At 44.1% G+C, this 26,066-nt stretch overlaps 1 long non-coding RNA gene across 1 annotated transcript in view; it reads left to right on the forward strand.

Annotated features, from left to right (window-relative positions):
* Window positions 1–2,291: 2,291 nt before the first annotated feature.
* LOC141089615 (uncharacterized) overlaps window positions 2,292–26,066 on the forward strand; it is a 29,459-nt gene continuing 5,684 nt past the window's right edge. Inside the window, exons 1-2 of the long non-coding RNA XR_012232349.1 lie at window positions 2,292–2,363; window positions 12,898–12,993. This is a non-coding gene — a long non-coding RNA (uncharacterized lncRNA). The remainder of the gene's footprint in view (window positions 2,364–12,897; window positions 12,994–26,066) is intronic.

The raw sequence follows: 26,066 nt of genomic DNA on the forward strand, positions 1-26,066 counted from the left end.
GGACCCCCACCCGCCGTCAGACACACTGCTACACACCGCCGTACTATTAGAGGGGCCCTGTGCCACTGCCGTCGCCAACGAGTGGGCCCCCCTGCTTGCTCAGGATCACAGCACTTGCAAAGTTGAAATACTTACCTCTCCCTGCTCCACCGCCATGACGTGTTCCGCGTTTCCTGACAGTGATAGTCTGATCAGAGAGCGCAATGACATCACATCTGTATGCCCTCTGCCTAAACAGCCAAGTGCAGTGAGATGGACGATGGGGACAGCGAAGAGTCCAGACTAGTGCAGGGATTCCATAGCGAGGAGACTTATTTAATTATTTAATTATTTAATTGTTTTCAATGTTGGGACAGCAATTTTTGGGGAGCACTATACTCTGGAGAATGATATATGGGCCCACCATACACTGGAGCAGGGGTCCTCAAACTACGGCCCGCGGGACTTTTATCCGGCCCCCCGCCAGGCCGACTTTGAGCTCATGAACTGCACTGCAGTTCAGTGCCGGCGGGCCGTGTAATTGCGGGCGGGACGAGGCGCCGAGGAAAGGCATTGCGCAGTCCTCCCCATGCAGCAGAGCACAGTGCACAGAGACGACGTGATTGTCATCACACCGCCTGCGCGGTCTGATGATGTCACGCCGCCTGGGCCTGTGCCGGAAGAAGACGGAGACGAGCGGGCGCCTCTTCAGAGCAGCGCGGGGACATAGGTGAGTACTTTTTTTTTTTTTTTTAATGCCGGGTCCTATTGGGGATATTTTCCTGCCTAGTGGGGACATTGTTCTGCCTAATGGGGACCTGTGCTACCTATTGGGGACATTTTCTTGACTAATGGGGACCTGTGCTACCTATTGGGGACATTTTCCTGCCTAGTGGGGACATTGTTCTGCCTAATTTGGACCTGTGCTACCTATTGGGGACATTTTCCTGCCTAGTGGGGACATTGTTCTGCCTAATGGGGACCTGTGCTACCTATTGGGGACATTTTCCTGCCTAGTGGGGACATTGTTCTGCCTAATGGGGACCTGTGCTACCTATTGGGGACATTTTCCTGCCTAATGGGGACCTGTGCTACCTATTGGGGACATTTTCCTGCCTAGTGGGGACATTGTTCTGCCTAATGGGGACCTGTGCTACCTATTGGGGACATTTTCCTGCCTAATGGGGACCTGTGCTACCTATTGGGGACATTTTCCTGCCTAGTGGGGACATTTTCCTGCCTAATGGGGACCTGTACTACCTATTGGGGACATTTTCCTGCCTAGTGGGGACATTGTTCTGCCTAATGGGGACCTGTGCTACCTATTGGGGACATTTTCCTGCCTAATGGGGACATTTTCCTGCCTAATAGGGACCTGTGCTACCTATTGGGGAGATTTTTTCTGCCTAGTGGGGACATTGTTCTGCCTAGTGGGGACCTGTGCTACCTATTGGGGACATTTTTCTGCCTAGTGGGGACATTTTCCTGCCTAATGGGGTCCTGTGCTACCTATTGGGGACATTTTCCTGCCTAGTGGGGACATTGTTCTGCCTAATGGGGACCTGTGCTACCTATTGGGTACATTTATCTGCCTTTTAGGGACCAATGCTGCCTATTGGGGATTCTTGCACCACACCAGTCTGAGCCTGAGGTAAAAGTGGAGTTCCACCAATATGGGCACTGGTGAGGCTGCATTGATAGGCACTGATCAGGCTGCATTGATGGGCACTGATCAAGCTGCATTGATGGGCACTGATCAGGCTGCGCTGATGGGCACTGATCAGGCTGCATTGATGGGCACTGATCAGGCTGCATTGATGGGCACTGATCAGGCTGCATTGATGGGCACTGATCAGGCTGCATTGATAGGCACTGATCAGGCTGCATTGATGGGCACTGATCAGGCTGCGCTGATGGGCACTGATCAGGCTGCGCTGATGGGCACTGATCAGGCTGCATTGATGGGCACTAATCAGGCTGCATTGATGGGCACTAATCAGGCTGCATTGTTGGCATACTGATCAGGCTGCATTGATGGGCACTGATCAGGCTGCGCTGATGAGCACTGATCAGGCTGCATTGATGGGCACTGATCAGGCTGCATTGATGGGCACTGATAAGGTTGCATTGATGGGCACTGATCAGGCTGCATTGATGGGCACTGATCAGGCTGCATTGATGGGCACTGATCAGGCTGCATTGATGGGTAGTGCAGTCTGTATGTCTCTGTGTGGGCAGTTTTATTGCTGGTATATTGTTTTTGTAGCGCTGTATATATGTTGGTATTTTACTAATAGCAATTTTGAATCCCTAGGAAACAATGATATCAAGAAAGAGAAAAAATTGACTCGAAGTGTAGGATATTCAAAGAACCCAAAAAATCGGTAAGTTTGATGATTTAACTTCATTTTTAATATTGTATTTGTTCCTATTTTTGTTTTATTAGTTCTAAACAAGATATGTGCAGTGTGCACAGGAATTTATTCATAATTTTTTTTAAACTATATTCTGGCCCTCCAACGGTCCGACAGACCGTAATCTGGCCCCCTGTTTAAAAAGTTTGAGGACCCCTGCACTGGAGCATTCCAAAGGTGGACATCAGACACTGGAGCAGCATTTACAGGGCACATTATACACTAGAGCATCAGAAATGGGGCCCATTATGGTTGGAGCATTATTTGGGCCCATAAAACAGTGGAGCTTCATCCATGGGGACCAACATATACTGTAGCATTATGTGGAGCTCATCATATACTGTTTCAAACATTATATGGGACCAATGATTCTGTATGGAGAAATATATGGGCCTCATTACTCTGTATAGCGCACTATGCGGTGGCCATAATACTGTATGGAGTAATATACTGTCTGTTTTTGGAGCTATTAAAAATGGATATCAGTCATGAGATGTAAAAAGTGAAGTATTTTTCATTGTACTATGCCGCTATTTCTCTGCGGTATCGGAGCATCATGAGTTGTGGTATGTGTTAAAGGGGCGCTCTTTGGCCCAGGGCACATGAAAACCTGGAGCCAGCCCTAACCCCCCCCACAAATTTAGCCAAATAACCCCCATTTTTCAGTGCATAACTAATATTATGAAGTAAATTAAGGTTGAAAAGCTTCAGTAATCAGAATTGATGTTTTTGGCATTCAAAAGGGCACTGTAGGTGTGTTTCCTGTCCTCCGCTCCCTGCCGACTTTGCTTCCCCATTGACTTGCATTGGGTTTCGTGTTTCAGTCGGCCTTCGACTTTTCACGATAATCGGCCGATTTTGTTCGACCCGACTTTTGCGAAAGTCGGGTTTCACGAAACCTGACTCGACCCAAAAAAAGGCAAAGTCACTCATCTACAGTATTAACCCTTCACATTCCCCCCTAGATAAATTTTGGTAACACATATGCAGCATCAGAGGTGCTATCCCAAGCTAACAGCTTGAGGGGTACTGGTCTTCACATGACTGATGCCGTGTTACCAGTCATGGCTGTCGTGGCGCACCCGACCCCGCTGTATACTGCAATTCGCGAATAACAATTTGATGATGGTGGTGGAGATCTTTTGTAGGTAGCCATGTGCTTGGCTTCAGCATCTTCATCAAATATCCTTTTGAGATCGGTGCGGAGAAGAGCAGGGGTGACAGCGTCTTTGGTATCTGTGTTAGTGCAGAATTTCCTAATACATACAGAAATACACCAAAAAACAAGTTTTAGTATCACATATACCACAAGGATACAGGTAGCAATGTGTAACAAGCTTTGTAAGATCCCAGCTATCCAACCCCCAATTCCCTTAAATCAATTGGCTGGATTGAGAAAGGAGATGGTGTCTGACCACCAACTGTCCTTATTACAATCATTATCTTTATTGTATTGATCTCTGAGTCTTTGAATATCTTCTAACTTTAACTTTTAACTTCTACCAATAATATGGAAAATGCGGAAAACCAAAACATTATGCCCCTTTATTTGCTATTGGCTTGTTTAGCCAGCTTGCAGTGCGATGCGTGAATCCAAGTCGGTCTTCCTTCTAGTTTCACTGATATAGGGGTGATGAGGAGAACTTGATAGGAACCGTCATACAAGGGTTCTAGTCCATGCTTCCTGACATGCTACTTCACGACTACCAAATCACCAGGCTTCAGGTTATGACTTGTGTCGGTTTCTGCTGAATCTGGAAAAGAAAAGAAAACTAGAACATAGGTGTTAGCAAGATTTTTACTAAGCTGAATAACACATTGAACAGCACGGTCAGTTTCTTCTGATAACTGCTGAGGCTGGAAATTTGCAACTGGGGGCCTAGTACCAAAAAATATATCATATGGGGACAGGCCATGTTTTACAATAGGGGTAGTACAAATATGGTATAGTACAATGGGCAGGAGCTCTGGCCATGGAGCCGTAGTCTCCTGCATCATTTTGGTCAATTGTCCCTTCAGTGTGCCGTTCAGCCTCTCAACTTTCCCACTGGATTGTGGGTGGTACGGAGAATGGAGGGCTACAGTAGATCCAAGCATTGTCAGAACTTCTTGGTAAACATGAGAAAAAAAGGCAGGACCTTGATCACTTTCAACAACTTCTGGAACCCCATATCTGCATATAACTTCCATCACCAGTTTCTTCGCTGTGGTCTTTGCAGTCATGTTGGTAACAGGGAAAGCTTCCGGCCAACTGGACAACATGTCAACAACAACCAAACAGTATTCATACCTTCCAGACTTAGGTAACGTGATATGGTCCACCTGGAGCCTTTGGAAAGGATAGTCGGGCTTAGTAAGATGCTTCGGAGGTACACGTTGAAGTTGACCGGGATTACAAGTCTGACAGATATTACAGGCACGGTTGAGCGCTGTCAAAACTGTGGAAATTCCCAGGGCCAAGTAGAATTTTTGCACCAGGGCGAGGGCCTGATTCTTTCCTCTATGTGTGGGCCCATGTGCCCATGTGGCAATAGCAGGGTACATCCGCTTAGGGAGACACACGAGTTGGTCCTTTATCCAGAGACCATTATCCATTCGTGCCCCATCAGTCTTCCATTGCTTCACCTCTTCATTTGGAGACATTCTCTGCATCGTCATTAAGCGGTCTCGTGGGGTCCGACAGAAAACTTCAGTCTGCTGTAGATCATCAGGTTCTTGTAGGGTCAGTGCTTCTTGTAACTGTTTACGCTGAGAGCGTGTGGTCACCATAGTTGGTTTGGTTGGTTCAACGGGTAAAAGAGCGGCGGCTTTTGCTTGCATATTCGCAAATGTGTTGCCAACAGTCTATGGTCTGGTCCTAGGACCGTGCGCCTTAACTTTGATAATGGCCACCTGAGTAGGTAATTTGATCGAGTCCATGAGGGTTTTAACAGCTTCAGCATTTTTCACTGGTGTTCCAGCAGTAGTAATAAACCCTCGATTGGCCCATAGAGCCCCAAAATCGGGAGCAATACCAAATGCATACCGTGAGTCCGTGTATATATTAGCCCATCTGTTCTTGGCCAAAGTACATGCAGTAGACAGAGCCTGGAGTTCTGCTTCTTGTGCTGACTGTGAGGGCGGGAGTGCAGCTGCGTGCACTACAGTGTCCTCTGTGGTAACAGCGTATCCCATGTGGAATCTACCAAACTCATCAGCATATCTTGAACCATCTGTGTATAACACCAGATCAGGATTTGGGAGTGGATTCTCATTGACATTTGGTGGAGTAGCTGTTTCTTCAGTCAGAAGTTCGGTACAGTCATATTGGAGGTAATCCTCATCACTGCCATCTTTCCTTGTAGTTCATTATAAGGTCTTTCAAGGCATTGTAAAGGGGTTGCATTATGCGGGATGCATCCGGTATCCACTGACAAAAATAAGTGCATAGTCCAAGAAAACGCTGGAGTTCAGTTTCATCTTTTGGGAAAGGAAGGAAGCTGGCAGCTATTTTTCTTTCTTCTGCGAGGTGTCTGACACCCTGAAGGAGACAGTGACCCAAGAATATCACTTGACCAAGGCAGAACTGAAATCTCGAGGCCGAAACCCGACAGTTCAGTGCTGCCAGATGCTTGAGGAAGCTAACAATGGCAGCAATGGCAAAAGACACCTGCTCATATTTTTTTTTTTTTGTTGCAAACTGGTTGGGACTGTTTTGGGCCCCTTGTGGCATCTGTTGGAAAGGCATGAAAAATACAGCCTCACTGTCTTCATCTACATAGGGATTATATAACGTAAGAGCCATCTGACCATCATCTTGGAATTGTATTCTGGAGCGGAACTGTGATAATAGATCTGCTCCTAGTAAATTTACAGGACATGTGGGAGAGATTACAAACTGAATAGTAACCTCGGGGAAGGGTTTTATGGAGTTTATAAAAGTATATTAATTGGGTCTGCCATCTACTCCGATTAAAACAGCGGCCTGTATGACAATCTCTCTGAAAGTGTCCGAACCGGGCACAGTGCCAGAATTGCTGACGAGAATTAGCAGGGTTCCCAGTCATACTGTAGGATTGGAAGAGAATTGAAGCATGGGGGCTGGAATTTGATGGGGAGCTGTGTGTTCACAGCTGCAGTGGGGGCGATGGGAGGGGGCTGGAGCAGCTACGGCTGCTAGCTTGTTTTTTTTTTTTTCCTTTTTCTCTCTTTTTCTTGCTGAACAGAGCGGGTTACAGTCTTCTGAAAACTTTTTTTTTCTCTGAATCTGGTAAATGGAAGGGGGTGGATACTCATAACCACTAGTAATATTAGGCATAACAGGGACTAAGGATGGCGGCGGATGATAATAGGTACCGTCAGCAAAGGTGGGGGCTGCTACTCCCGGTCTCCTTGTACAATTGTCATCTAGCAGAGAGACCTCTTATTTCAAATCACTTTTAACTATTTATCTGCCTGACACATTAGTATCAATCTTAGTTCATTCTTAACCAATCAATTTCTCACACCACAGTCACTTTCTTGAACCACAATACATCCCGTCCTTGCCTTAATAATAGACAATTTTTCCTTCTTCAACATAGCAGTAACAGAAACAAACAGAATTCACTTCTTCTGTTCTTCCTAACACCTTCGTCACACAATTCATGTGCCAAGCGACAAAATTCTTCTTTTCCTTCCATGGATTCTCTCATTTAGAGCTAAATATCCTTACTTCAGTTGTGCACAGATCTGGAGCGGCCATTTCAGTCTGTTCCACAGGGTCAATAATCCCCCTCTGGGATTGCCCAAAATTTGCGGTACTCAGTGAAAGGAGGAGGGCGTCTCAGACTATCCCTCCGGATACCTCTGGTTATATATATCTATCTATATATACCTGAGTTACGTATCCTACCCTGTCTTCGATCACATCACCATGCCTGATTACTAACAGTGAATTCAGGATTTCTGGATATTTTGACTATAAAGAGAGCCACAATCACTGGTCAATCCGGGGTGTCCGTCCCTTATGAGGTACGGTTCGAGCACTGGGCCCCCAACGGGACTGCACCTCTATATGATTCCACCCATGAATCACCCCACCATGAGGACAAACCTCAGATCCTCTTTGCAGCAACAAGCACAGGAAAACCACACCAGTGGTCAGTCTGAACAGTATAACTGCCAACTTACCGTGGTTGTTGTGGGGGACGATCAGTCCCAATTTTCCAGCACCTGTGTCCACTCCGAGGGTCCTTTGTCTTGCTGTCCTCCAGGGGCAGAGGTGTCCCTATTCGGGGGCCCCCGTTGGGCGCCAAGCTGTTGGGGTAGCTATTGAGGGAGGGCTAAATTAACCCTTCACGGTTGAGCCAGTGATGTCCAAATCATTCCACAGAGTGTTGCTAGCAACTCAAATGACCACACGGAGACTGGGGTCTCTGTACGGGAGGATCGAGACAGATCACCAAGCCCCTTTATTTTAGTCACTTCTTTTATAACATTTTGCTTAATTATGCAAAGTTCTCAACTACCAATAACATCATTTCACTTTATAAGCCAATAATATTGCAAGAAAACCGGAAACTACATATATGTCCGTATCCAAACGGCATATTCTTCAGAGTTTTACACCCCCGGTTTCCTTATCTTGCACCTGATGGGAACAGTCTGGTTTCATGACAGTTTGAACTTTTACCTAATTACAAAATTTATCTTACAGCAACAAAAACGGAGAAACGAAACCTTCAGGAAAAATGGAGAAGTGAAACTTCAGCTCTGATTTTAGTATTAACCATTCACAATTGCACCATCTACTAAATGATTAGACAATGCAGCAAGTAATAGCAATTCATTAGGAGTCACTTAGTTATTGGTCTGCTGACACCACAATTGCACAATGCTATTTTGTCCTCATAAACATCAATAAATTAGCAAGTGATATTAGTACTTAACCCCTTAGTAACAGCCAATTTTGTACTTAAAGGGAATCTGTCACCATTCTTATTCTTATTCTCGCCCCCCTCCTTGGCTTGCTGTATGTATTGTAATCTGTGAATATCACAGATCCCGTAGAGTTGCCGCTCGTGTGCATTGAAATGGTCTCTCGCGCATGTATGTTGGCAAAGCATAAAATCATTATTGCGCATGCGCAGGCATACGCCATTAAGTTCTATGGCCTGGAAGCATTGCAATAAAAATGAATGAAAAAATTTTGGGGAAAAAGGTGTGTCTTATAATCTAAAAAATACAGTAAAGGATGAAAAAAATCTGAAGTTTGTTAAAAAAAAGCCTAATTTTCCAAGAGGCATAGCGTCTCTATTTTTTGTGATCTTTGGTTTTTTGAGGGCTTATATTTTGCATGCCAACCTGACGTTTTTATGATACCATTTTGATGTGGATGCGATCTTTTGAATGCCCGTTATTGCATTTTAATGCAATGTTGCGGCAACCACGGAGTTGTACATACACTGCAGGAGAGCTAAAAACTGTATTTATGCATCAAAAGTGGGGAGTCAGGGGGTATCAAAAGTACTGCTATAATGCTTATGTGATAATAAATTGAATGATATCTTTACATCATATCACAAAAAATGGGTGACAGATTCCCTTTAATGACCAAGCCAATTTTTACAATTCTGACCACTGTCACTTTATGAGGTTATAGCTCTGGAACGCTTCAACAGATCCCACTGATTCTGAGAATGTTTTTTCGTGATATATTGTACTTCATGTTAGTGGTATAATTTCTTTGATATGACTTGCATTTATTTATTAAAAATGCGGAAATTTGGCAAAAATGTTGGAAATTTTGCAATTTTCAAACTTTTAACTTTTGTGCCATTAAATCAGAGTGCCATATCGCACAAAATAATTAATAAATAACATTTCCCACATGTCTACTTTACATCAGCTCATTTTTGGAAGCATAATTTTTTTGTTAGGACGTTATAAGGGTTAAAAATTGACCAGCGATTTTTCATTTTTCCCACAAAATTTGCAAAACCATTATTTTTAGGGACCACCTCACAATTGAAGTGAGTTTGGGTTGGTCAATATAACAGAAAATAGCAAAAAGTGACACCATTCTAAAAACTGCACCCCTCAAGGTGTGTAAAATCAAATTCAAGAAGTTTATTAACCCTTCAGGTGCTTTGCAAGAACTAAAGCAATGTGGAAGGAAAAAATTAACATTTTTCATTTTTCACAAAAAATTTACTTTAGACCCAAACTTTTTTATTTTCACAAGGGTAACAAGAGAAAATGGACCACAAAATTTGTTGTGCAAATTCTCCTGACTACACCGATAGCCCGTATGTGAGGGAAACCTACTGTTTGGGTGCATGGCAGGGCTCAGAAGGGAGGGAGCACCGTTTTTCTTTTTGAACCCAAAATTGGCTGGAATCAATGGCTGGCCTCAGCACTCGGGCAAATGCCAGGGCCGTGTGCAGGCGTGGGCCCACTCGCTGTTGGGGACACTGGGACGCTATGGGGGCCCAGTGCCTGTGCCAGTGTCGGCACTCGTGAATGGATCCCCCTGCTTGCTCAGGGCCCAGGCACTTGCATACTTGCACACTTACCTCTCCCCGCTCCATCAGTACCAAGTCTTCCGCGTCTCCTGACTGTGACGTTCAGATCAGAGGGCGTGATGACATCACATCTGTGCACACTCTGCCTGAACAGTCACAGTGCAGAGAGCCGGAAGATGGTGACAAAGAGGAGTCCGACGCAGAGCAGCGGCCAGTGAGGAGAGGTGAGTATTTTTTTATGTTTGGAGCATTATATATGGGGCCCATTATACACTGGAGCATCATATATGTGGCCCATTATACACTGGAGCATCATATATGGGTCCCGTTATACACTGAAGCATCATATATGGGGGCCCATTATTCCCTGGAGCATCATATATGGGGCCCATCATACACTGGAGCATCATATAGGGGGTCCATTATACACTAGAGCATCATATATGGGACCCATCACATACTGGAGCATCATATATGGGTCCATTATAGACTGGAGCATCATATATGGGGCCCATTATATATGAAGCATCATATGGAGCCCATTATATATGTAGCATCATACGGGACCCATTATATATGTAGCATCATATGGGGCCCAATATATATGGAGCATCATATGGGTCCCATTATATATTTAACATCATATGGGGCCCATTACATATGGAGCATTATATGGGGCCCATTATATATGGAGCATTATTTGGGAACTACTCTGTATGGAGCATTATGTGGGGCCCATTCTGTATGGAGCAATATATGGGGGCCCATCATATACTGTATGGAGCATTATATGGGACTCATTATACTGTATGGAGCATTATATAGGGTTCATTATACTCTATGGGGCCTAGCCTATACTGTATGGAGCATTATATGAGGCTCATTCTGTATGGAGCAATATATGGGGGCCCATCATATATTGTATGGAGCATTATATGGGACTCATTATACTACTGTATATAGAGCAATATATGGGGCTCATTATACTCTAAGGGGCCTATCGTACTCTGTATGTTGCATTATATGTGGCCAATTATATATGGAGCAATAAATTGAGCCCGTCATATACTGGAGCATTATATGTAGCCCATCATATACTGTATGGAACATTATATGGGACCCATTATCTATGAAGCAATATATGGGACTCATTATTCTTTATGCAGCATTATAAGGGGCCCATTATAAAGTATGGAGCAATGTATGGTGCTCATTATACTGTGTGGAGCAATATATGGGCCTATTATATACTGTATAGAGCAATATATGGGGCTCATTCTGTATGGAGCCATATATGGTGCCCATAATACTGTATGGAGCAATATACGTGACTCATTATACTGTATGAAGCATTATATGGGCTCATTATACTGCATGGATCATTATATGGGGTCCATTATTCTGTATAGAGCGATATATGGGGCTCATTATTCTGTATGGAGCAAAATATGGGGCTCATTATTCTGTATGGTGCATTATATAGGGCTCATCATTCTGTATGGAGCACTGTGTGGTGCCCATAATGCTGTATGGAGGACTATACTGTCTGGTTTCTGACGTGCTGTAGAATGTACAATAGATATCACTCATGAAACCTAAGAAGTAAGTGAAATCTTGGCATTGTACTGTATGTATATTTCTCCGCCGTATCTGTGCATCATGAATTGTGGATGAGGGGTTCTCCTGGGGACTGCACTTCCATCTAATTATGAGTAAACTATGCTGACTTTTGAATGGAGACCTTATAACTACTGGCACTATGGACTTTATCCGTCTTACTTAGGATATTTCGGGTTACTATGAATTCACGAGTGACCGGATTAGTTCTTGTGCTCTCTACTTTCTGCTCAGCATAGACCCCTATTATATATGGCCCCAGGTGATTTTTAGGAATCCTGCCTTGCCCATCTTTGTCATATTATTGATTGTCTATTGTTATGTAGTGTTCTTAATAAATTAATTTATATATATTATATTTTGAAGTCAGCAATCCTTTCTTTCTTTTGGTCTTTTGGATCAATTTTTATATGGAGTTTCTTTTTGCTAAATTTGAAGAAATAATCTGATTTCTATATTAGCTATTGGCAGTGATAATTTATTTAGCTGCGTTCTTTGTTCCTGGGAATCATTTAATATGAATTGGTGGTATGTCAAAGGGGCCCACTGAGATGCTTTCGCCTGGGGCCCACGAAAACCTGGAGCCGGTACCGTATGGAGGTATTCTTTAATGATCGAATGGAGAGCTGGAACCCCAAATATTCACACACACACACACACACACACACACACACACACACACACACACATTACTTCACAGGAGCCCTCATCTTTTTGTGTCCACTCTTGATCTCCAGATTGATCTATCTGAACAAAATAATATATATTGGAAAATGATCTTCGAGAACATAAGGTTTTTCATAGGTATGTATATGTAAATGTATGTCAATGTTACAGTCAGAAATAAGATTTAATACATCTTAGTGCTCTATTTTAGAAGTATTCTGCTATTATATAAGTATTTTGTCCTAGTTTTGCACCAGTGGGACATGTATAAACCATCCTTGCTAATCTTCCACATGTATCTTTGTTATGATTCTCTTGATAACCATGTTCTTCTAGCTTGTTGCCTGCAGTTTAAACTTCTGTCTTATGAAATATTGGTTCCTTTCATGTGTGATTTATTGGGAACATTTTGTACCATTCTCCTCCTGTCTTGGGATACCGTTTTGGGGTTTCAGCATCATGATGACATCATAATTAATTGTCACATAACATTATTTCCATGGTAACACAAGCCACTTTGACACCAGTTGCTATAAGTGTTGATTTCTCACTCAAACATCCAATGCATATTATCTCTGTGCAAAAGCCAGTGAGGAACAGACTATTGGACTGAGAATTATTTTTAATCTGCAGAGAGCTTTACTAACAGCAGTTTTCTTTGTGTATAGATATCAGAACACTGTCTATGTGAAAATTCTGTTAATCAATTAAATTTGAATATTTTGATTTATTTTTAGCTTCAGTCTGGTATGGATTGGAAGTGCATATGAGAGGAGAATGTAACCTTTTTATGTATTCATTCGTTTGGAGGGATGAAGGTTCCATCAGTTACGGTATGCATTAAATTAACTATTATGTCTCAATTTAGGATGACGTTCCAAGTGAGAAAAATATTTTTTCATTCGGCAAGCTCTTGTATTTTTTAATTGTTGAATTCACTCCTAAAAAAATGTTACTGTTACATATTTGCTAAAGTAGATATTTTATAAAACCATAAAACTGTAATCTGAATTATGCTATACTCTACTGTGAGTCCATTCATACTTTAACGTTCGTGCAGGAAATTAAAGGGGTTGGTCCTTTTCTATTTATATTAACAAATGTGTTGGGGACCTGATTTTGTAGCACTAATATATAACGCCAATTAAAATGTTGGAGAGAGTAACGCATATTGATCCTTTAAAAATTTGGAGAGCGTGACTATAATGATGCTCTAAAAATTTGGAGAGAGTGATGCATAATGACCTTCTAAAAGTTTGGAGAGAGTGAAGCATATTGGCCCTGTCCCAGAACTTTGCCAGTGTTCCCATGCCTCTGCTGGATTGGAGTTGTGTCTCTCTTGCTTGTACTCCTTGGTTGGCCAACGAACTGTTATCTCTGCCGCCAGCGTTTTGAGATGGGAATTTTTTTTAATAATTCTGCAACAATGGCCCTCTTGTACTACACCATTTTGGTACACCTGTACGCCTCTGGAACAAGAGATTGAAAGTTCTCCTTGTAGCGTGGGTCTAAAAGTGTCACTAGTCAGTAATGACTGTTACCCAATATTTTGACAATATGAGGGTCACGGGAAAGGCAGCGCAACATAAAGTCAGCCATGCGTGCCAGACTGATAACAGGCAAGCCTTCCTTGTCCTCACCAAGAGGATGTCTGTCCAAGGTGTCCGTCTCCTGCTCTTTCTCTTTTTCCCTGTCTTCAGGCCATCCACGCTGAACAGACGGTATGACAGTTGTGGTTTAGTTCTGTCTATAGCGCATGAAAGTAGCTCCTGTTCTTCCTTCTCCTCCTCTTCCTCATTGCTAACTAATCCACATTGGGATGACATGAGCTGGGCTGTGTGTAATCACCCTGTATGGCTCCTGGCTCCATGTCCTCATGCTCCGCCTGCAATGCATCCTCTTTCATTGTGAGCGGATAGGCTTTCAGAATACAGATGAGCGACATGATGATGCTAATTATGGCGTCATTGCCACTCACCATCTTGGTGGACTCCTCAAAGTTTTGGAGGATGTTACATATGTCTGACATCCATGTCCACTCCTGAGGTCTTATGTGTGGAGTTAAACGTCAAAAACAACGGCTTTTTTGATGCTGGTATTCAACAACTGCATGCTTCTGCTCACAAATCCTTTCCAACATATGCAGTGTAGAGTTCCAAAGCGTGGGGACATTACACACTAGTCGGTGAGCTGGAATCTACAATCACTGCTGAAGCATGGCAAGGGAGGCTGAAGCTGTAGCTGACTTTCTAAAATGGGCACATAGGTGGCGTACTTTCACCAGCAGATCCGGCAGCTCCGGGAACTTTTTTAGAAAACCTTGAACAATGAGGTTAAGCACATGAGCCAGGCACGGTACGTGTGTCATTTCGCCTCATCTCAGAGCCGCCACCAGGTTCCTGCCATTGTCACACACAACCATGCCTTGCTGGAGATTCAGCGGTGTCAGCCACACATCTGCCTCCTGTTTCAGAGCTGTCAACAACTCTTCAGCATTGTGTGGTTTGCCACCTAAGCAAATTAGCTTCAGCACAGCCTGTTGCCGCTTAGTTTTGGAAGTGCTGCAGTGCTTCCAACTTGTGACTAATGTGCTCATTTCTGAGATGGAGGCTGAAGAGGAGGAGGAGGAGGAGGCGGTGCAGGAGCTGTACAAATGGGGGCGACCCTGATTGATGTAGGGCCCGCAATCCTTGGCATCAGGAGGAAGTGTTCCATCCCAAGGTCTGACTGGGTCTCTTCTTCCACTTTGTTAACCCAGTGTGCGTTCAGCAAGATGTACCATCCCTGGCCTCAAGCACTTGTCCACGTGTCCGTGGTTAGGTGTACTTTCCCAATAACTGCATGGGGCACGGGTAATGTTGGCACGGAGATACCACACCGACAAATGTGAGGCCTGTATTTTTTTATTTTTTGGCAAAATACTGCTGTATATAAGCACAGTGACACACAGGATAAAAATGGAAAACCGGCCTAAACTTGCCAAACTTTGAGCACGCACAGATTGAGCTGGCACGGAGATACCACACCCACAAATCTGTGGCCTATATTTTTTGTATTTTTTGGCTAAATAGTGCTGTATATAAGTACAGTGACAGACAGCTAAAAAAATTGAATTTAGGACTAAAAAGACCAACATTTTTAGCAGACGGATGGATGAGGTGTGTCACAGGCTACATATTTTACAGTGCAATATTTTTTTTTGGGGGGGGTTCAGCAAAATAGTGTCAAGAAATTGTGTAAGGCACTCACAAAAAATCTACTCAACCGTACCACATAAAAATTAAATATTTCTCTGCACACTCAAAAGTGATTTTTGGGACCCCGTTAAAATTGCAGGATTTTCAGGCTGTGCTAGGAAAAGGATCTGGCTGTAGTGTGCATTGTCAAAAAGCAAATGTAGAAAAAAAAGGGCTCTGGATTACTTTGCAATAAAAAAAGCTCTATTAACCCTGGCCAAAACATTTTTCCAAGCCAATTACACCTGGGGCAAGGTATACAGTATATGGTCAATATATCCTACAGGTAGCAGCAGCAGCACCAGATTACAGGAAGGGAATGGACCCTTTTGATGTATGCAATGATATGTATATACACACATACAGTGCCTGCAGGCCTTGCACTGATGTGTATAGAGCAACATACACTACACTGCTTACCTATCACTGGAACCATTATACTCTGGAATTAGTCCTTAGAAGGCGGCGTCCGGTCTCTTATACCCCTGATGATGCTGTGCGGCCAGCCAATCACTGCACGACCACAACAATGATGGCTGCGGCATTTCATTGCCTGGCAGACAATCCCTGCATTGTGATTGGGTCTCTAAAGTCTGCCAAAAAAGCTGGGTGGAGACACGAGTTCCCGCCGAGTAATCCCAGAAATGTTCGGTGCTCGCCGAGTACACCAAGTACCGTGATACTCGGGCGAGTTACGAGTAGTGGCGAGCACTTTCGCTCATCACTAGTAATTGTCATTTTAATTTGTATTCCATAAATGAATAGTACATATGAAAATAAGCAACTTTGTAATAAATCTCATCAGGAAAATCTGCTTCTTTCACTGCCAGAATTTATCAGTCATTATCAAAATGTTCAATTCACAGGTAAAATCTGTATACAGTCAAGGCAGATTGTTACATTATTGAAATAGGAGATTATCAGATGACTTATGAAATGACAAACACTGTAACTAATTTTAAAATGTCATGCATCCAAATAAAATAGTAATGTATTGTTTTAAATAATGCAATAATATCTGTGATATCAAGTACCTTTACGGTGAATACTTGTGTAAGTTCACGGTTTATGAGATGAAAGAGCACAATTTTGATTTAGGTAAAGCACTTGAGAATACTTGCAATTATTGGAGGATTTGTCTCCAGCTGTGATATGTATAATGAGCTAAAATCTTCGCATTGTTAGTAAAAGTCAGATTAACAGATCGAAAAATGTCAATGGAAAAAAAAGTCAATTGTTCATTTCATATTTCTAATCTCACTTCAACTGGAGAATTCATCCGTTTTCCTCAAGACATGTTCTTTCTGATAATGGAGACCTGTACATGACCACTTATCAGTACTAGTCCATGATTGCCTTCTCTCAAGTGTGAGCCCATCAATCAAATATACCAAACATCAGAGCAAGTAAAAGTTTTAACACCAAAAGTCTGTTATCAATCTCCTTCTAATTCATGTGATTTTACTATTATACTGTGCAGACCTTGCGCCTAAGTAGTGATTTAGCATTCACTTTCAGTAGAAAATAATCTTTGGAATTCTTTTGATAATTTTAACCCCTTAAGATCCGGGAAGGGGGGTCTGCATCTTCATTTTTTTCTTCTCCTCATCAAAGAACCATGATTTTTTTTTATATTTTTACATCGACATAACTGTATGAGGGATTTGTTTTTTGTGTAATGAGTTGTAGTTTTAAATGAACCCATTTATTTTGCCATATAATGTACAGTATTGAAAAATAGGAGGAAAATAAATAAAAAAAAAAGGGTGAAAAATATTCAATTTTGGCATTAAGGGTTTTGTTTTTATGGCATTCACAGTGCAGTAAAAAAAAATACCTGGCAACACAATTTTTCAGGTTTCTATGATCATGGCGAAAAAAAACATATATAGGGTTTTTTTTATATTTTAATGAAAAAAAATCAGAACCTTGTAAAAATAAATGGCTTGTGCCATTATTTTCTGCGACTTATAACTTTTATTTTTCTGTCGATAGACCTGTTTGAGGACATGTTTTTTTGCGTATAGAGCTGGAATTTTTATTGATAACATGTTAGATTAGATAATATGCTTAGATCTCTGTATACTGCATTTCTAGACAATTATGGACACCAAAAAGTGCAATTTCAATTTGTTTCTCTTTTGGTATTCACCCTATGAGGTAAATATTCTTAGATTTCATTAGATCGGGAATTGTCCTTTAACTTTTTACATTTTGCTACTTACATTTGGGGAAAAGGAGATGATTTTAACTTTTATAATTTTAGAAGGGGTGTTAATATTTAAAAAAAAAGTTTTTTCATTTACATTTTAAATTAGTCTTTTGAGGGCACTCGAACCTGCAGTCACTTATAATATAGTGATTGCAGTGAAATTGATATTCTCCTATAACACTTATCCACAGAACTCATACAACTTGAAATATCTCAGGCATGGAGGTTTTCAGTATGACTGCCATGGCATGCTGCGAACTGACTGCTGCCATGTTGAAGCCTTTTAAAGGGAACCTGTCACCCCCCCCAGGGCGTTTTTCAGTTAAAGAGCCACCTTCAGCAGCACTAGGGCTGCATTCTGTGAAGGTGGCTCTTCCTTTTCTGACCCCTAGTAACGGTGAAATATCGACTTTTATAAATATAAATGTGGCGCCCCCAGGGGTATGGTCGCCACAGTGGCATTACCTTCCTCCTAGGGAGGGTGATGTCATGCTTGGAAGCAATGATCTCTCAGTCAGGTAAATCCAACACACAGCACAGTTCCCACTTCAGGGCAGCAGAGGGAGCTCTGAACCAAACTGGGGGAGGAGCTGCTCTCTGGGGTCCAGGAAGGGAAAGTTAAGTCAGTTCTGTGAGGAGGGCAAAGTGTGTGGATGTGGAAAAGAGGAGCTGGAGGATTGAGGGGAATTCAGGCCCACTTCTGGCTTCAAGCGCATGGTTCGGAGTCCGGTATCCAAAGTTGTATGGATGCTGATGGTCCTGCAGCAGAAACCGGAGGAACAGAAGGCTGTAAATGCTCTGTTCCCAACTAAGACTCAGAGGTACAGCAGTAACGTGTGAGCCAGAAGAGATAGAAGGCTACGGCTGCCTGCCATACGAGGGGCGTTCTAAATAGAGCAAGCAAGGGGAACTTCAGTGTAACTCAGTACTGCAAGTACCTCAGATAAGCGCTAGGAAGGAGACTACACAACCCATCTGCATAGAGAGATTCCTAAGTTGCTTCCAAGCTAATCAACTCCTGTTCCATCTGTGATCTGGATCCTGGACTGCACTGACAAAGCACAGTAAAGGTAAAGGAAACTGCACCCTGTTGTGTCATTGCCTTCTTCCTGCAACCCCTTCAGCACTGCTACATCTCTGTGCCTAACACTGCACCCTCTCCCTCAACACCTACTACTACTGCCCTGGGACTACAGCTCCACCTGTGGGGAGCTCCAACATCATTGCTACACCACACCATCTGTCCTAGGGAAGCTACCCTGCAGCGCTGGTCAAACTGACCAGAAACCACAGGTGGCATCACAAATAATCTCAATAACTTTATCCCCATCACTTTACCTCTTTTACATTGACTGCCTGAGACCACGGACCGGGTCACTGCCACTGTGACATCTCCCATTGAAATCAACGGGTCCGGCACCGAGTACCCTACTGCCTCCGGGGCGGGTCAATTTTGGCATCACGAACAGCATTTACAAAGCCCGGTGCCACCGGGTCCTGTGTGCTAGAGACTGTGTTTTGTGCCGTGGACTTATTGTGCATTTGCCGCCATTACCTCGCCACTTGGGGTGCACGGGAAGCCAAAGGGGCGTGCTGTCATGGGCGGAGCCTGCCAGAAAGGGCGAAAAGTGAGATGCTGCGTGGGAAGAGACCAGCGGGCGGGAAGTGAGGAGCAGAGGCCTGCAGTCCCGGCATCCCCCGATCGTCCAGCCTGCGGAGCGGCGACCGGTAAGCCAGTGAGACACAGAGCCTGGCCAAAGTTAACTAGGGGGGAAGACAATGTCTGAGGTTAGAGAAGATGCAGCGGTGAACGCCCACGCACCCCCCCACAGCGCCGCAAGATGCAGGGGCCAGCGCCGCTGTGGCTCCAATGGCTCCACAGAATCCAGTGGCCAGCGCTGCCTCCAGAGCACGGCAGGAACAAGCGCCCACCGCAGCAGTCCCCATAATGCCGCTGTCCATGTCCTATATACCGGGAGTGGCCTGGTTACCACAGTACTCAGGGGAGTCACATACCCTGAGTGAATTCAAATAGAGACTGTGCAGTTTGTTTGAAGTGTATCCTCTGTCTGAAAGCCAAAAAGTGAACATCCTTATTGGGCAGCTAACTGGTGCAGCACAAAGAGAAGTAAAGTCCTGGCAAGACACTGATAAAGAGACTGTTAAAAAGATTCTGGCTAAGCTAAAAAGCACCTTTGACACCAGCATTGCAGCTGAAATAAAAATGAGATTCTTTGGGTGTAAGCAAAGAGTGCAGGACAGTATATAGGACTATGCTCTTAACCTGCAGGAGGCACTGCGAGCCATAAAGCTGATTGACCCAGACAGTGTGAAAGATGGAGACAGACTGTTAAAGGAGCAATTTATTGAGGGACTCCTATCCAGTACCCAGAGAGCACATCTGCGCATCATAGCCCTACAGAACCCTGATCTAGACTTTGCAGACTTTAAAGACAGGGCTATCCTATGCTGCATGAACCAAATGTCAGCCGTCCAGCTCCCCCTAGGCGTCCAGCAATCACATACCACCAAGAAGCAGCATCTTTCCCCCCAAGCCCTGTGGGGGCTGATGCACAGACTCTGGATAATGATCCATCTACAGAATTGCGTCTTCAGGTCCAAGAGCTGACCAAAAATATGGCTGCACTTGCCAAAACTCTGCAGTCCATGCAGGTGTCCTCAAAGGAGAAGATCCAGCTGGCCTCCAGTCCAGAGGATGTCCTGTGGCTACGGAAGAAGAGGATCCCGCCACTCCAAGGGAGAGACAACGATTGCTATGACCAGGACGGATGTCCCATCTGTCGTCACTGCCGCAAGGCAGGCCACATCGCTAGATTCTGTTATTTAAATGAGCATCCCCTGGGGCAGAGGGCCAACCCCCAGGATTAGGACCATAAGGCCCAAAGAACTGGCAAGCCAAGTATGTTGGAGGGCGACCGGTCCTCCCATTGGTGATTGATGGCATCCCCATGAACGCTTTGCTGGACACTGGCTCTCAGGTGACGACTATGCCATATATACTTTACAAGCAGTATTGGGCTGACTCTGAACTTACTCGCGGCCCAAGTGATGAGCTGACAGTAGTTGCCAGCAATGGTCAGTCTTTGCCGCAAGTAGGATGTAAAGAGATTACCATTAAAGTGGGGCGAGTAGAGTTAAAATCTCAAGGTCTGATAGTTATAGACATTGATCAACAAGAATGTAACCCAATGATGACCTTAGGTACTAATGTGATTGAAAATTGTCTTGCCGAGGTTATTGTTTTGTTGCAACAGATAGCCGAGACTGCTGGTTCCAGTGAACAATGAGTCCTGCAGAAGGAGATCAAGGCCCTGATGCAAAGACAGCAGGTAGAACTGTCTGGCGGAGAAATTGGCAGCGTCAGAGTGAGTGATTCATTCCCCATTGTGATACCCCCCAGATGTGAAATGTTAATTTGGTGTCGGGCAACCATAGGCCTCAGAGGAAAAGATTACCAAGCATTGGTAGAGCCAGTGTACTCTGATAGCCAGCCCACTGTCCTGACAGCCAGAGTGGTAGTTGATGTCCACAAAGGGAGAGTACCTGTACGCCTCTTGAATTGTGGGGAGGAGAAGGCCACAATACCTCGGTATGCCATAGTTGCTAAGCTGTTTACTGTCAGTAACAACGCAATACAGGCAGCAGAGCCCTTGGTCTCATCCGACCAGGCAGGGGATAATGGCTCTATAAAGCAGCTGGAGGAGTGGTGTCAGCAGCTGCATGTGGTTTACCGAGTGGCTCAGGAGTATGAGCGGGTATTCAGCAAACACCCTCTAGACTTTGGGAAGGCAAAAGGGGTTCAAAACCATATCCCCACGGGAGATCATCCACCCATTAAAGAAAGATACCGGCCTATACCCCCAACACAATATCAATGTGCCAAAAGTATGTTGCGGGAAATGAAGGAAGCTGGGGTGATCAGAGATAGTTGTAGCCCCTGGGCAGCTCCAATAGTCTTTGTGAAAAAGAAAGATGGTACCATGAGAATGTGTGTTGATTACAGAAAAATTAACAGCATTACACATAAGGATGCCTACCCATTACCCAGAATTGAAGAGTCAGTAGCTGCACTTAAAACTGCTAACTATTTTTCCACCTTAGATCTCACTAGTGGGTATTAAAAGAAACAAAACAGGGCACATCCACTGTGTGAAACCTTTAAAACACAATTGCAATGGTGAGGCAAGGAGAGAATCACCTGATAGGGTTGTGAAGCTTCGGTCACAACACCTACAAACGCATGAAACAGCTGCTGCAGTCTGCACGGGGTCCAAAGACTTGTGAATGAAGATGGCTTTACGGTGCAATGATACACTGCGCTGCTGTAGGTATAATTCAAGGAACTTTATTGGTGCCTACGCGTTTCCTGAGCTGTCCCAGCTCACTTCATCAGGGCAAGAAAGAGGCCACCCTAAATCTGTTGCATCATCATGACTGGGCAAAAAAGCAGGATAGCGACCCCGCAGTCCGCCTGATAAAGGAGCTACTGTCACAAGCTGACTCACGCCCAGGTCCAGATGCTCCTGAAGAAACCCAGCAGTTGTGGAAGGAAAGAGGCAGGCTGTTCATCTATGAGGGAAAGCTGTGTCGGAGCAGTATCAATGCCCGCATTCATGAGCTGGTCTGGCAGGTGGTAGTCCCAAAGAGGGAGGCATCAATGGTCTTGGAAGCAAACCACAATGGAGCTGGACACTTTGGATGGAAGAAGTTGGAGGCCTTGCTCCGTGAGAGATTCTATTGGGCTGGTATGAGGAAGGCCATTGAAAATTGGTGCCGGGAGTGTGGACAATGTAACCTGCGCAGGAAGGACCGTAAGGGCCAGCGAGCTCCTTTGCAGCCAATAATAACCAAACAGCCACTAGAGTTGGTAGCCCTGGACCATGTGAAGCTGGTCCCAAGCCATTCAGGCTACGTTTATGCTCTTACCATTGTTGACCACTACTCGAGATTCCTGGTAGTCGTGCCTGTCAAGGATCAAACAGCCAGGACAGCAGCCAGAGCATTCCAACAGCACTTTTGTTGACCACACGGATATCCCGAGCGAGTACTTACAGATCAAGGTCCAGCCTTTGAGGCAGAAGTGTTCCAAGAATTCTGTAACTTGTACGGTTGCAAGAAGATCAGGACAACACCGTACCATCCACAGACCAATGGCATGGGTGAAAAGATGAATCAGGTGGTGATCGATCTACTGAAGACCTTGCCTTTGGAAGAGAGGAATCTGTGGCCAGAGAAGTTGCCAGATCTAGTAGACCTCTACAATCACATTCCTGTGAATTCCACCAACTGCACTCCAGCCTACCTAGTGAGAGCGAGGCCTGACAAGTTGCCTATTGATTTGGATATGGGAGTCCTTACACCTGAGATGACATCACCAGATGCTGACTGGGATACAGAGCGGCAGCAGCAATACCGAAGAGTGCAAGAGTGTGTGGAAAAGAGTCTAACACAGGCAAGACAAAAACAGGAAAAGAACTACAATCAACATGCACCTGCAGTTCCCTTGTCACCAGGAGAACAGGTCCTAAAGAGGAAAAGGAGGATGCATAAATTGGATGACCAATAGGAAGCTGAACCCTACACCATTCTACCATCAAACTTTGACAACACCAAAGTGTGCCTTATCAGTAAGGATGGAGGAGAAACCTCATCAGCAGTGTCGAAGGATCTTCTGAAACTGTGCCCTGACCAATTAAAGGACAGGATGGAAGAGCAAAACAACCTTCAGCCCATAGAGGAAGAAGAAGAAAAGGTCAGCACTGTATGCAGAGAATTCCCTGCAAATTGGACTAGAGCAAATCAGGCCATAGTGGTGCCAGTTTTGACCTTTCCCCAACTGGTAGTGCAAGAAGAAGTGACTCAAGACCACCCTGAAAACCAGCAAGTACAGGCAGCGGATGCCACACCAGCAGTGGAGCAAGAGAATCCTCGCCCTGCCAGTGGTGAATCTGTCATGCCCACGATGAGTAGAAGTGGTCCTAGGAAATCTAGTATTCCTGTGCTACGCAGAACCACCAGTAGTGTAGCCAGTACAACACACACTACACCAGTAGTAGTTAACACAAGGCATCCAGTAAGGTACCCAACAACCCCAGTGCTATAATATCACAGCAAGGGTATAGAACAGCATACTATAATTAATGTTTATAAATGTGCTGTTTTCAAAAGATGGACAATTAAGGACCCATCGTTACACCGAGTAGAAAAAAGTGTGGAAACCACACAGAAAACGACACATAGGTCCAAAATATTGTAACAAAAGTCACTTTATTAGAGAAACAGGACTAGACAGGATAAAATGGGGCAGCAGGTGCAGAAGACAATAAAGTGCAACAGTGCTAAAAGACGCGCCAAAGACCTGACAAAAGAATCGCATGGAATATTTTCTGTATACAATTAGCTAAGAACTCAGCAATTCATTATATTCCATATGCCACAACAGTCAGGTGATATTGATCATTTCTCATATAATCCGCTCAAAAATACCATCCAATTAGATAATAAATGTCAATTTGAAAAAGGATGGAAGAACTGTCCCTAAAAAATGCCCCTAAAGATGAACTAACCCCTGCTGTGTAGCTCTATATATAAAAAAGTAAATGCTGATCAAATTAGCATGGGTAATTTCCCAATTGATTTCAAAGTATGTAACTATACTGTATGTATAGGATACTGAGCCACCACCGATAATAAGTCAATGTGGTTATCACAGAGTATAGCACAGAGGGGAGGGGTGAGAGACAGGGAGGAGGACAAGGGAACAAAAGTAAAGTGCAGTGATTATTACCTGTGGGCAATCATGCGGTCAGGCAGGAGGATGGCGCGTCTCCCCGACGCGCGTTTCAGAGCGAGGCTCCTTCATCAGGGGGCGTGATAAATTAAATGAGGTGCTGGTTAAAATAGCGCTGGACCGGAAGGCGACTGACGCATCCTGGAAGTGACTCATGCATCACCATAGCAACCCAGAGAGCAAGGTGAATACCACGTCATGCAGTGGGAGGCTCCGGAGAAACACCCGAGTCCACCCTGTGCATAAAGACACCACGGACACCATACACGCCCGGGGCATGGTGTGCATGCGTCATAGGGACACTGCCATGGCCATAATATTTGTCTCAAAATTAGAATCGACAGGGGGCAAGAGAAGGAGTGTTGAATAGTATTAACCCCATAGATACTAGAAGCTGGAAACCCTTAACCTGGATAACAAATATGTTATATTGCATCATTGTAGACCATTTAGGAAATTAGATTAGCGGAAGGTATTCATAAAAGAGCCACAAAAAACTAATCATAAATGGCACAATATATAATATCACCTGGTAGAACAATGAGTCTATATCTCTTAGTTGCCAAAAAAAATATATAATACGCTATAACATATAGTAGATGTAAAAAACGGGGGGCGACACCTTAGAAAAAGTCATTAAAATATTTTTAGATTTACCTTTGCGCTTGGATGGGACCACATGATTGCTCTCATCTCATAGTTGTCTCCAGTTGGGGAAGAAGATCTTTGGATTCCCTTAATGAAGTTCTTCCAGTGTGGATACCATGGAGAACATAGGGGTCTTGACGTGGAGGACTTTTGTATTACCCTTTTATTTTAGTGTAGCTATCAACTGTCCATATTTGGATTTATGTAATTATGACTCTATATGAAATATTTGCGCTGTGGTATATAATTCTGCTATGTCATAGGTATTATAATGACTTCTTCTAAGGTGTCGTCCCCCGTTTTTTACATCTACTATATGTTAGAGCGTATTATTTTTTTTTTTGGCAACTAAGAGATATAGACTCATTGTTCTACCAGGTGATATTATATATTGTGCCATTTATGATTAGTTTTTTGTGGCTCTTTTATGAATACCTTCCACTAATCTAATTTCCTAAATGGTCTACAATGATGCAATATAACATATTTGTTATCCAGGTTAAGGGTTTCCAGCATCTAGTATCTATGGGGTTAATACTATTCAACACTCCTTCTCTTGCCCCCTGTCGATTCTAATTTTGAGACAAATATTATGGCCATGGCAGTGTCCCTATGACGCATGCACACCATGCCCCGGGCGTGTATGGTGTCCGCGGTGTCTTTATGCACAGGGTGGACTCCGGTGTTTCTCCGGAGCCTCCCACTGCATGACGCGGTATCCACCTTGCGCTCTGGGTTGCTATGGTGATGCATGCATCACTTCCGGGATGCGTCAGTCGTCTTCCGGTCCAGCGCTATTTTAACCAGCACCTCACTTCCTTTATCACGCCCCCTGACGAAGGAGCCTTGCTCTGAAAAGCGCGTCGGGGAGACGCGCCATCCTCCTGCCTGACCGCATGATTGCCCACAGGTAATAATCACTGCATTTTACTTTTGTTCCCTTGTCCTCCTCCCTGTCTCTCACCCCTGCCCTCTGGGCTATACTCTGTGATAACTGCA

The sequence above is a fragment of the Dendrobates tinctorius genome, unplaced genomic scaffold, assembly GCF_039654945.1.
Source record: "Dendrobates tinctorius isolate UK_male_01 unplaced genomic scaffold, ASM3965494v1 ptg000046l, whole genome shotgun sequence".
Lineage (NCBI taxonomy): Eukaryota > Metazoa > Chordata > Amphibia > Anura > Dendrobatidae > Dendrobates > Dendrobates tinctorius.